An 11,679-nucleotide genomic window follows, 5' to 3' on the forward strand; every position below is an offset into this window, starting at 1 on the left:
TAGAAAATCTTTGTCATTTAATAATATATTATGATTAATTTTGGCACTTTTGTAAATTTCAAAATGTTCTAAAGTAGATAATAAGCGACCTTACACAAACAAAAAATCACAGATTCGAAATGTACATCGTAAGAAAAATAAAAGTTTACAAAAAAGTGTTATAAGGTTTATTTATATAGTGTTATACAAAGAATAAAATAATTTCAAGATATCATTTTGTTGTTCATTTGTTTGAGAACTACATTTAATGAGAAGTAAACCTAAAAAGGAATTATTTAGATATCTTATAAAAAACTGTTATGAGTTTTTTACAAAACACATTTTCTCCAAAAAAATGGATTGGGAATTTTGGACAATTACACTTGATATAATAGGCGAGGTTAAAGGGTTAATTAAAGCTTCTATCTTGATAGTTAATTGTGAATTTCTTTATACAGTAATAAGTTTCTAGCTGTAAACTATGTAATTAACATTCTCGCTGCTGGCTGATATATATTAGGTGGGACAAATTACATATAATGGACTTTTGCACCATCAGGCGACTGGTGCAATAACATGTTAAAAGGATATTTTAATGTACATTAGTGGCAATATAATATGATCATTTAAATATTAAATTAAAAAGCAAATGTAAATATTAAAGTAATAATTATTTACTTTCCTGGTTGTGTTTAGCTCTGGGCAGTCTGGCGGGTTGCGCGTTAAAAAGAGCAGGCGCCATAAATAATGTTTTGTTACACTATAATGTTTACGAAGAACAAATTATTACAAAAACATTTACTATCTGCTGATTAAACCAAAAAGAGAGTTTTCAAGACCAGAGGGACGTAGTCCGGAGGGATTTTTGAGGTAAAAATAGGCATATATGTAAACCAGGGATCTTAGAAATGTACCTGAAAATTTTAAAAACAAACGGTCCATTAGTTTTTACGTGATTGGGTAAACACATACAAAAACCATTAGATTTTTATTATAATACAGTAGTATAGAGTGATATCAGTTATAAGAAATGTATTTTATTGTTTTGTTTAGGTATGTACACTACGCTCGAATCGTCTCAGCCGAAATAGCTCAGTTGGGAGAGCGTTAGACTGAAGATCTAAAGGTCCCTGGTTCGATCCCGGGTTTCGGCACATACATTTTTATACTTTCGTAATTTTTTATTTAAGTTATTTTTAAACTTTAAATTTAGTGCATTGATGGGCAAAATATATTTAAAGCTAAATTTATAATGGCATTTATTTACATTTTGAAGTTAATACCTAATATTTAAAATTTGAATTTGTTCACGGTAAAATATTTACGATGAGGCTTCAAGAATGTAGTAACTCTACATAAAGAATTTAAAAACAGTATCTTTCAATAAAATTATTTCAAGCAGGAAAATCCGTATATTAACTATTATATCTATATTATATTATATATTTACAATGATTTTTCAGCAGTACAATGTCAGTAATACTACATTATTAAATAATAATAATCATTCACTAAAAAAAATTACTGAAAACATTTTGAGGGTCCGGCTCCCTTAGACCACCGCGCTGGGTGCGTCCTTAGGCACATACCATATGGCGTCATCTAATGTAACTTACCATAAAATTCGTTTCCTTGCCGTTTCAAGGCCATGTAGGCTACAGTAGTGCAGTTTAGTCATATGGAAAACGATTGCTCAGTCTGATGCGGTAATGTTAGATTTATAATCCTTGAAATAGTCAATCGATAGTCAATCCTGAATCAACAATCATTCAATAGCAAATTTCAAGTTGGCGACGAAGTTGCGCGATTCTGCCAAATGTTAATTTCAGATAAGATAAAGATTTGTTGTTCATATTTAATACTGCAGCTTATAAACAATATTAAACCAAAGCGTGGTATCGCACTAAGTACCTTCTGAAAGAGTCGACCCAAGCTTTTGTGGAAATGCTTTATGTTCATTAGCCGGTACCGTGTTCCATTTTTGGAAGCTCTATGAAAATTAAAACTACTTCTAATATCGTATTTTTGTATCGAAGAAGGTTACAATGTAAGCGTTTAAGTTTTCAAAAAGAAGTAGTTATTACTGGCCAAATTTTAAGTTTTTTTTACACCTTTTATCTTTTTCCTCATGAAGTCTATGGTGATAACAGACAAAATAGAAGTAAAGTTACTAAGCATCATGTGCCAAGAACCGAGTAGTGTTACAATTTCTGAACTAATTTACAACAACTTTTACCGTTTTACTTTGTCTATTGTGCGGTATCATGTGGCAAGAACCGAATAGTGTTACAATTTCTGAACTCATTTACAACAACTTTTACCGTTTTACTTTGTCTATTGTGCGGTATCATGTGGCAAGAACCGAATAGTGTTACAATTTCTGAACTCATTTACAACAACTTTTACCGTTTTACTTTGTCTATTGTGCGGTATCATGTGGCAAGAACCGAATAGTGTTACAATTTCTGAACTCATTTACAACAACTTTTACCGTTTTACTTTGTCTATTGTGCGGTATCATGTGGCAAGAACCGAATAGTGTTACAATTTCTGAACTCATTTACAACAACTTTTACCGTTTTACTTTGTCTATTGTGCGGTATCGTGTGGCAAGAACCGAATAGTGTTACAATTTCTGAACTCATTTACAACAACTTTTACCGTTTTACTTTGTCTATTGTGCGGTATCGTGTGGCAAGAACCGAATAGTGTTACAATTTCTGAACTCATTTACAACAACTTTTACCGTTTTACTTTGTCTATTGTGCGGTATCATGTGGCAAGAACCGAATAGTGTTACAATTTCTGAACTCATTTACAACAACTTTTACCGTTTTACTTTGTCTATTGTGCGGTATCATGTGCCAAGAACCGAATAGTGTTACAATTTCTGAACTCATTTACAACAACTTTTACCGTTTTACTTTGTCTATTGTGCGGTATCATGTGGCAAGAACCGAATAGTGTTACAATTTCTGAACTCATTTACAACAACTTTTACCGTTTTACTTTGTCTATTGTGCGGTATCATGTGGCAAGAACCGAATAGTGTTACAATTTCTGAACTCATTTACAACAACTTTTACCGTTTTACTTTGTCTATTGTGCGGTATCATGTGGCAAGAACCGAATAGTGTTACAATTTCTGAACTCATTTACAACAACTTTTACCGTTTTACTTTGTTTATTGTGCGGTAAGGTTCTGGGACCAATACAATATTTATAAAAGCAATACAACTGAATTGAACCGCTGCCGTAATTATATCAAACTGTTTGCCGCAATCGAATCTGCCACGGTTGGTTTAATATATGTATCCTCAACGAGACTAAAAGCCGTGTTCATTCAATTAAATCTTTCAGCGATGGTCGCGTTAAAACTGATTAATTAATTTACGAGACGTACGTCCGCCGCTATACGCATTACAGACACTTTAAATTAGAGATTTAATTACGGGATTTCCAAATAAAAGCTAACGCGTGAAATATGATTTCACGTGTTTCGGACATTTTCCATCCTTATATGTTACATAGAGTATAACACGACGTTTCGAGGATTGGAATCTAGCATCTTCTTCAGGTAGATAGGTCACCTGACAAGTGTATAACTAATGTCATTATCCTGTGAACAGACAATATCATACAGACAAGAAATCTTTATGCTCCTCTCACAGGTCAATAAAATATTTTCTCAAAGTTGCCTGGATTATTTTATTTAGGTTATTTGGTAGAGAGGACTTTATATCTTTAACTTCGACTTTATTAAAGTCATATTTTTCACTTCAGACTAAACGGAAATGACACAATTTCTACCCATAAACAGGCTTCACTGACGCTCCGCCAAATCCACGGTTGGACGTGTACCACCACAGGACTCATTCTTGTTAATGTAAACATTAAGTTGGATAAAAAAATTTAATCCACTATTATATGTTTATTTATCTTTCTCGAAATACCTTGCTACATGATACATTCACATATTTTTCATTAAATTGGGTACACAGCAGTGTTTAAATAAGAAAAGTATCTACACAAGTCGCCAAAAGATAATGTTGAATGTGTGAGTTAAGCAGTCGACATTTCGTATGTTAAAATCTCATATAATTATACTCAGCTTCTCACGAATTTGTTTATTCTGATATTGTATCATATCAAAAATACAAATGTTTTACCATCATGTTTACCAATTATATCAATATCAAATAACTTGCTAACGCTCAGCCAAATCCCATGGAGTGACATGCACCATCGCCGTATTCATTATGTGTGTGTGTGTGTGTGTGTGTGTGTGTGTGTGTGTGTGTGTGTGTGTGCACGTATAAATCTGTGTGTGATTTTTTTCATTTCTGTTATTCATTTATACGGGAAAACATTCAAGTTATTACGCAATTTAAAATATTTTAAAAGCACTAAAATATGTATGCAGATGAAGTACTATAACAAGTCGAGGCTCTTAAGATATAAATCTCTCTCTTCAATTACGGTACAGTTCATCTCCAAGTTAATGGCAAAGATTTATTCCCTCAGAATTTAGGAGACAAGTTCTCAAAGTATTAATGCAGAAGTCATTGGAGAATTACTCTAGAGTTGAAATTCCTTTACATGAGTATTTTACATTAAAACTGCTGACAAACCATTAATGTAATGAATTACTTAAATCTATTTTCCTAGATATAAAATATATATTACTCTACCTGACTAGTACATATACATCCGTGAGTAGTTTCCTTTCTAGTCAATTAGCTAAATTGTACATCTGACTGCTCCTGACTTGTTTACATTGATGATCATGGAAAGACTTATGTCCTTTATGGTTACCCCATGTAAGCAACCCCCATGTGTGTGTGTGTGTGTGTGTGTGTGTGTGTGTGTGTGTGTGTGTGTGTGTGTGTGTGTGTGTGTGTGTGTGTGTGTGTGTGTGTGTGTGTGTGTGTGTGTGTGTTCACAATTCACAGTTCACAGTTCACAACCACCTTTATTCAAAAAATTTCATAATTTTACAATGTATTTTCCCAATGCACCATGCAAGGTGCGCGCGGGAACATCTTAAACTATATTATTGTTAATTACTGTTTGATGCTGGCAGTCCTCATGCAACAGTCCATTCTATATTACAAGTAGAAATTTGTTGATTTTTTTCAGACTGAAATTTAAACTTTCACTGTAAGAATTGAGGTATCTACTGTATAATCCATCGTGCTATGCATTAACGCCAAATATTCAACAAAGATACATTGAAACTACACATGAAATTGATTAATCAATTACCTCGCACCGATTCCGCACAATTACCCTATACAATAACTCTAATTTCAACAATGTATAATAATAAATAAGCAACATATGAATCCATAAATACATAACAAATGAACAGTAACAATATAATAAATGTATGAATACAATGTTTAACAATAAATAATTAACATTATGATAAATCTATAGATATTATAACAAATAAACAATAACAACAAGATAAATCTATAGATATTATAACAAATAAATAATAACAACGAGATAAATCTATAGATATTATAACAAATAAACAATAACAACAAGATAAATCTATAGATATTATAACAAATAAATAATAACAACGAGATAAATCTATAGATATTATAACAAATAAACAATAACAACAAGATAAATCTATAGATATTATAACAAATAAATAATAACAACGAGATAAATCTATAGATATTATAACAAATAAATAATAACAATGATATAAAACTATAAACTTATAACAAGTACAGTAAAAGTGAATTAGCATAGAACAAGTATGCTCTATTCAATAATAAATACAAAAGTATATGATAGAAAAGATAATGAATAACTAAATAAATAAATAAATGGGGCGATATAAGCAACTCTGATCTCAATCTGGCACGCTTTCAGTGACATAAGTTAATGCTTTCATTTTTACTTTAGGCTTTTTCTCAAAAAATAATTCATTGCCATAATAGGCTATGAACTTGTTAAAAAGTGTTGGGCCCATGTAGCAGAACTGGCATCTAGAGGAAACTGAACCAAAAAGAGGCAATTCAAGTTGATAAAACCTGGAACTGCGTGTTGTTCTATTTACGGCTTTGATTTTATGGTGATCTAAATATTTATGTACATGCATTAACAAGCAAAACTTATACAGCTGGTCAAAATTTAATATATTATGTTCTTTAAAAATATGGCTAATTCGGTTTGTTCTTTGTAAACCAAACATTATGCGTAATGCGTGTCTTTGCGTCATTATTATTGGATTTAGAATTGTTTTAAATGTTCCACCGTAGTGTATTAATCCAAATCTTAAAATACTCTCAAACCAAGAAAAATACAGTTGCTTCATGTGTTTATCTTTAAGGTGCTGCTTAAGATGGTATAAAGAGTAATTTACTTTCCTTAGCCGTTTCGATAGAAAGTTGATGTGGTGGTCCCATTTCAAATACCTATCAACATATAAGCCCAGATACTTCACACTATCCACAACCTCAATACTGGAACAGGTACACTCATACATACAGCAATGTGAATGACAAACTAAGTTAAAATAATTTCTTAAATAATCTTTATCATTGGATTGATTGAAAAAAACAAGACATTTTGATTTTGAAATATTGATTAAAAGTTTATTTTTAATTAGCCACTCCGACACCGCACTCAGATCCTCTTTAATCCTCAGTTTTAGTGTCTCTTTGTTGAAAGCAGAGCACACTAAGGCAGTATCATCAGCATATGCAAAGACTGATGAATGTAAAGGTAGTTTTAATAGGTCGTTTATGTATATAAGAAAAATAATTGGACCAAGTACACCACCCTGAGCCGTTCCATAGAGCAGTTCTAAAGATTCACTATACGATTTACCAATCTTTACCATCTGTCTTCTTTTAGTACATAGAGACATGAGCCAGTCCAAAGCAGCACCACCTATGCCATTCATTCTTAATTTATTGACTAGTATATGGTTATCTAGAGTATCAAAAGCTTTTTGAAAATCAAGATACACGGCCAGTACGTATTTACCCTGGTTTCTTGAGTACGTTATACTAGAAATGTGTTTCTCGAGTGCCAAATCTGTCCCCCTGCCCGGCAGAAATCCGTATTGGTTTTCCGAGAGAAGTAACCTAGTGTTAAAATAGTCCAGCAACTTATTTTTAGCGATTGTTTCAAATATCTTTGCTATAGTATTAATAACTGAAATCGGCCGGTACGATGACACCTCTGACGGGTCACCAGACTTTAGGACGGGTGTCACAGAAGCTACCTTGAAATCGTCTGGAACCAATCCTTGGGAAAAAGATTTTCTATAGATATTACAAAGTAAAGGACAAAATACGTTAATATTCTCTTTAATAGTTATAATATTTATTCCGTCAATGCCACAACTTGGTTTATTTTTCATTTTTACTATGGTATTGAATACTTCTTCATCGATTAAATCAAATTTTGAGAAAAAATAGTTATATTCGGACTGATCCTCAAGGAATAGGTCATATCCGAATTCTTTTGATCTTAAATCCGACACAATATTTGTAAAATAGTCGTTAAACTTATTGGCTATCATACGCTCATTGCCCTCTATTTCCAAAAGACTGCCATCTACCATTAATTTACTGAGTTTACTTTTTTTATTTTTCACTATTCTTTTTACAATGTCCCAATATTTCCTTGAATCACCATTTGCCCTATCAATCATAGATGAAAAGTAATCAATCTTTGCCTGCCTTATTCTCCTAGAGACGATTTTGGAAAAGTGTTTGTATTCAATCTTTAGTGCAAAATTGTTCCTATCTTTAGTAAAAGTTTTAAATAAATCATTTTTACGATTTATCAGAGAGATCAGATTATCAGAAACCCAAGCATTCCGTTTTCTAGTTTTACTGTTAACTTTTTTCAGGTATGATGAGGCTTCCTGACATTCCAAATATACTCTATAAAATTCTGCCAGACATTTGTTCACATCATGTTCACTGAAAACGTTACCCCAGTCAGCCAAACTTAACTGTCTACGTAACATGTCATAGTCTATTACTTTAATAAAACAATTCCTACTGGTAATATTACAGTCTAATTGGGACAGTTTCAATTCTACAGCAAAATGGTCTGTTAAACTTAAATTTAAAATTCTACTTTTAAACTCTATATTCTTTGAATTTCTTACAAACACATGGTCAAGGCAAGAAGAAGCGCTGTTAAATATTCTAGTGGGGGCGTTAACATAGCTTATAAATCCATAGGATGACAATAGATTTAAATAGTCCTTACCTGAGCCATTATTATTTAATATACAAACATTTAAATCTCCTATAATAATTGTTGGGTTATGGGACAATCTTAAAATATTTTCAAAGTCAGTTTTAAAGTGTTGGAATAAAAATTTACAATTACGATATATACCATATAATGAAATGTCCAAGAGCGTATTATTATAATTTACTGTGAAAGTGATATTGATTATCTCAGCAGTGGACAGCAAGATAAGGCGGTGAGTGCAGCGGAGGTCGCAGTCCACGTAGATAACGACCCCACCGGACTGGTTATCTGGTCGATCTTGTAGTATCAGGTCGTATCCGGGCAATTGATACTTCACCTCCTCTCCACTCTTTATCCACACCTCTGTCAATACTATAATTTTGTAATGTTGTGACAAACCACTTAAATAAATCACAAGTTCATCAAAGTTCCTTCGTAAGCTTCGAATATTCAAGTGAAATATCCCTAAACTATGGTCACTGAAATCTCGGCTTCTCATTTAACGGCTCGGGAGTTTTTAAACTGCTAATAATTCACTTAAAATTATTGTATCGTCAATCCAAGGCTGGTTAGATCCTCAAGGGAAGATATACGAATTTTTTTTTTCTTGTTCGGACTTCCTAACAAATATTTTTCCCTCTGTAACCCAAACAAATTTGTAATTCATATCCCTAAGTCTTTTGGCGTGGTATAAAATATTTTTGTTAAATGCAGTGAGATGCTCATTTACGTATACTCTTGTGGTCGGGATATCCCTTACAAATGTAGTTGACTCAAGCCTAGCTTTTTTGCAAGTTTTCAGAAGCAGGTCACGATTTTGCCGATTTGAAAACTGGATAATTATAGGTTTTGGGCCTTTATCACGTTTTGTCGGAATCCTGTGTATGGCCTGCACATCCCTCTCAAAGTCAATGGGTACGCCCACTGAGTTAGATAGTGTCTGGACAATATCACACATCTTCTCGTTGGGTTGTTCAGGAACGCCATCAATTTGAACATTTCTATTCCGATTATATTGTTCAAGTTGTAACAATTGAATTTTACACTCGGAGATTTCTTTTTTGAGGAGTGAATTTTCAGCCGAAAGTTCGCTGTGGGATTTTTCTAGAGACTTGACTTTACCTACAAATTCACTAATTTTTTTTTCATACTCGTCTATTTTAGCCGAGAAAAAATTCATCGATTCTGAGAATTCAGACATCTTTTCACTAAATTTTTTTTCGTAACTAGAAAATTGTTCCCTGATGGTTGTCTCCATTTTTTGCAAAAAATCAGTATGCATTTGGTTTATTAAGTCTTTTGGTATTTTAGCTTTCACGTTACAAGACTTACACCTCCAAGAGTCACGCCTAGCCTGTCCCATTCGGTTCCATGTCGATTCTAGAATGTCGGCACATTCAAAATGAAAATACAAATCACATACCGAACATTTGGCACACTCATTTGGTCCTGGAAGCGGGTCGTTGCACGTAGCGCAATCACTCATCGCAGCGGCGGGTAGAGGTTATGTTGCGGAGAAACTGACAATACGTCTGCACTACTCGGCTGCCAGCACAACACTGTGTGTGTGTGTGTGTGTGTGTGTGTGTGTGTGTGTAAACTGATGCTCCAATTAATAGCAAACTTTTTATTTCCAAAATTCCAAATCTATACATTAGTTCATTTTTAGATAACATGTTAATAGACAGACATATTGACAGAAATTTGATTTCTTCATCCCCCCCCAGAGCACTGTTTCCCAATTTTTTAGGAATCAAAGCTTCCTACAGGTTTGTACTACTTCATGCGGCACCCCACCCCCTTCAGTTCATCTCAATACAGTCGATGAAGAACAACAGTAAAGTATTGTGACATTATAATTCACATAATAATTAATTCACATCGCTAAAATATTAGCCTGTATGCTTACTGTAAATTAGCCATCATTTAAATATCAAGTTATAACCGTGTTTTTAAGAAACTATATACTATTTATTCATTGTTATTTATATTTAAAGAATAACACTATTATCATATTATTGTTAGACTTAGAGCAGCACAAGAAAATATATAGAGGGAAGAAAGTAAAGTAACAAAGCGATTAACATTTCAAATATATTTTTAATGGTTCAATTATTGATTTAAAAAAATTATAATTTAAAGTTTCACACGAGCCAATTAGACATACTTTCTAAAATTCTATGCGAAGAATAAAATTTTTTCTTTAATTAGTACATAAAATTTGGACTCAAGTTCAAAACTGTAACGCACACTTCTTTTTCAATTTTTGTGTGTGGTCTGTATTTTGATTTGACGACTGCCACAGCTGAGGAGCCCGCCTAATAAACATAGGAAGTAGGGTAGCTAAGAGTATCCAGATGGAATGCCCCAACAATATTCCTTTACCTTTCCCATGAAACGAAGTATCTCAGCTGATATTTATACAAAAAAAATTATTTTCCAGCACAGGCCATGAAATCGAATTCCTCTTATTTTCCTTTTTTTGATTCCAACTGTAAATTAAAATATCACTGTGGATGAAAACTTGTATTAAACTTTTTAAGTATAATTCTTTACAAAACTATTTTACTATAATTATTACACTCTCAGATGTAAAATCACAGTGCTTTGTCGCAAGGGAATTGTTTTCCATACTGGATGGCACGATGTAACTTTACCTCCCACAGGAGTTAATATCCAATATCGCAACTCGCCCGGAAATCATTTACTTCCAACCGAAGAGCGGAAAATATCCTACTGCAAATTCCCAGTACTTAAATCGATACATTATTTACACGTATAAAAATCTGTAAATCTTTTATTCGGTAAACAATATTTCACTGCCTCCCCTGGCATCGTTTTCCCACCCCTGATTTTATAAAACTTTAATCACTATTATATGTTATTTGTCTTAATGATATATACAAAGCCTATTGTAATATGTTTTGGATTCCAGAAATTTTACTTTAAAATTATACATAAATAATGAAATAAAAAAATACTATAAAACAATCAATTATTCACTTTCAGGAAATGAGATTAATCAACAAACTGTAAACAATCTTTGTTTACAAATTACAGTTTCTGTTAAAAACAACACTTTTAAACGTGAATCTTTTAATAAATTAAGTTTTCTAAATAATAAAACTTAAATATTTTTATTTATTTTTCATAAAAAATCAACGTTGTGTTGGGAATGTTGAGTTAAGCTGCAGTTCACCTTCCTCTTAGTGCATCGTCTGGAATCTGACGCTGTCACAGACTTGACCCTGTCAGCTTACAGTATTTACCCTTATCTCTTAATTTATATTAATAAACATTTAGCTCAGTGTCTGATTAGGTTCTTTGCTTAGATTATGTTTATTCATCCTTCATCATTTTTTTTTTCTGCAGCTACTCTTTTGTAATATTTTTTTTATTTATTTTAAGTGTGTTTTTTAATGATCTGTAAATGGGAAGTAATAATAGTTATATTAAATG

General features: G+C 32.5%; 1 non-coding gene across 1 annotated transcript; it reads left to right on the top strand.

Annotated features, from left to right (window-relative positions):
- Window positions 1-1,060: 1,060 nt before the first annotated feature.
- Window positions 1,061-1,133, top strand: Trnaf-gaa. Its single transcript has one exon. It is a non-coding gene; the product is annotated as a tRNA-Phe (tRNA).
- The last annotated feature ends 10,546 nt before the right edge of the window (window positions 1,134-11,679 follow it).

This window comes from Homalodisca vitripennis, chromosome 6 (genome assembly GCF_021130785.1).
Source record: "Homalodisca vitripennis isolate AUS2020 chromosome 6, UT_GWSS_2.1, whole genome shotgun sequence".
Classification (NCBI taxonomy): domain Eukaryota; kingdom Metazoa; phylum Arthropoda; class Insecta; order Hemiptera; family Cicadellidae; genus Homalodisca; species Homalodisca vitripennis.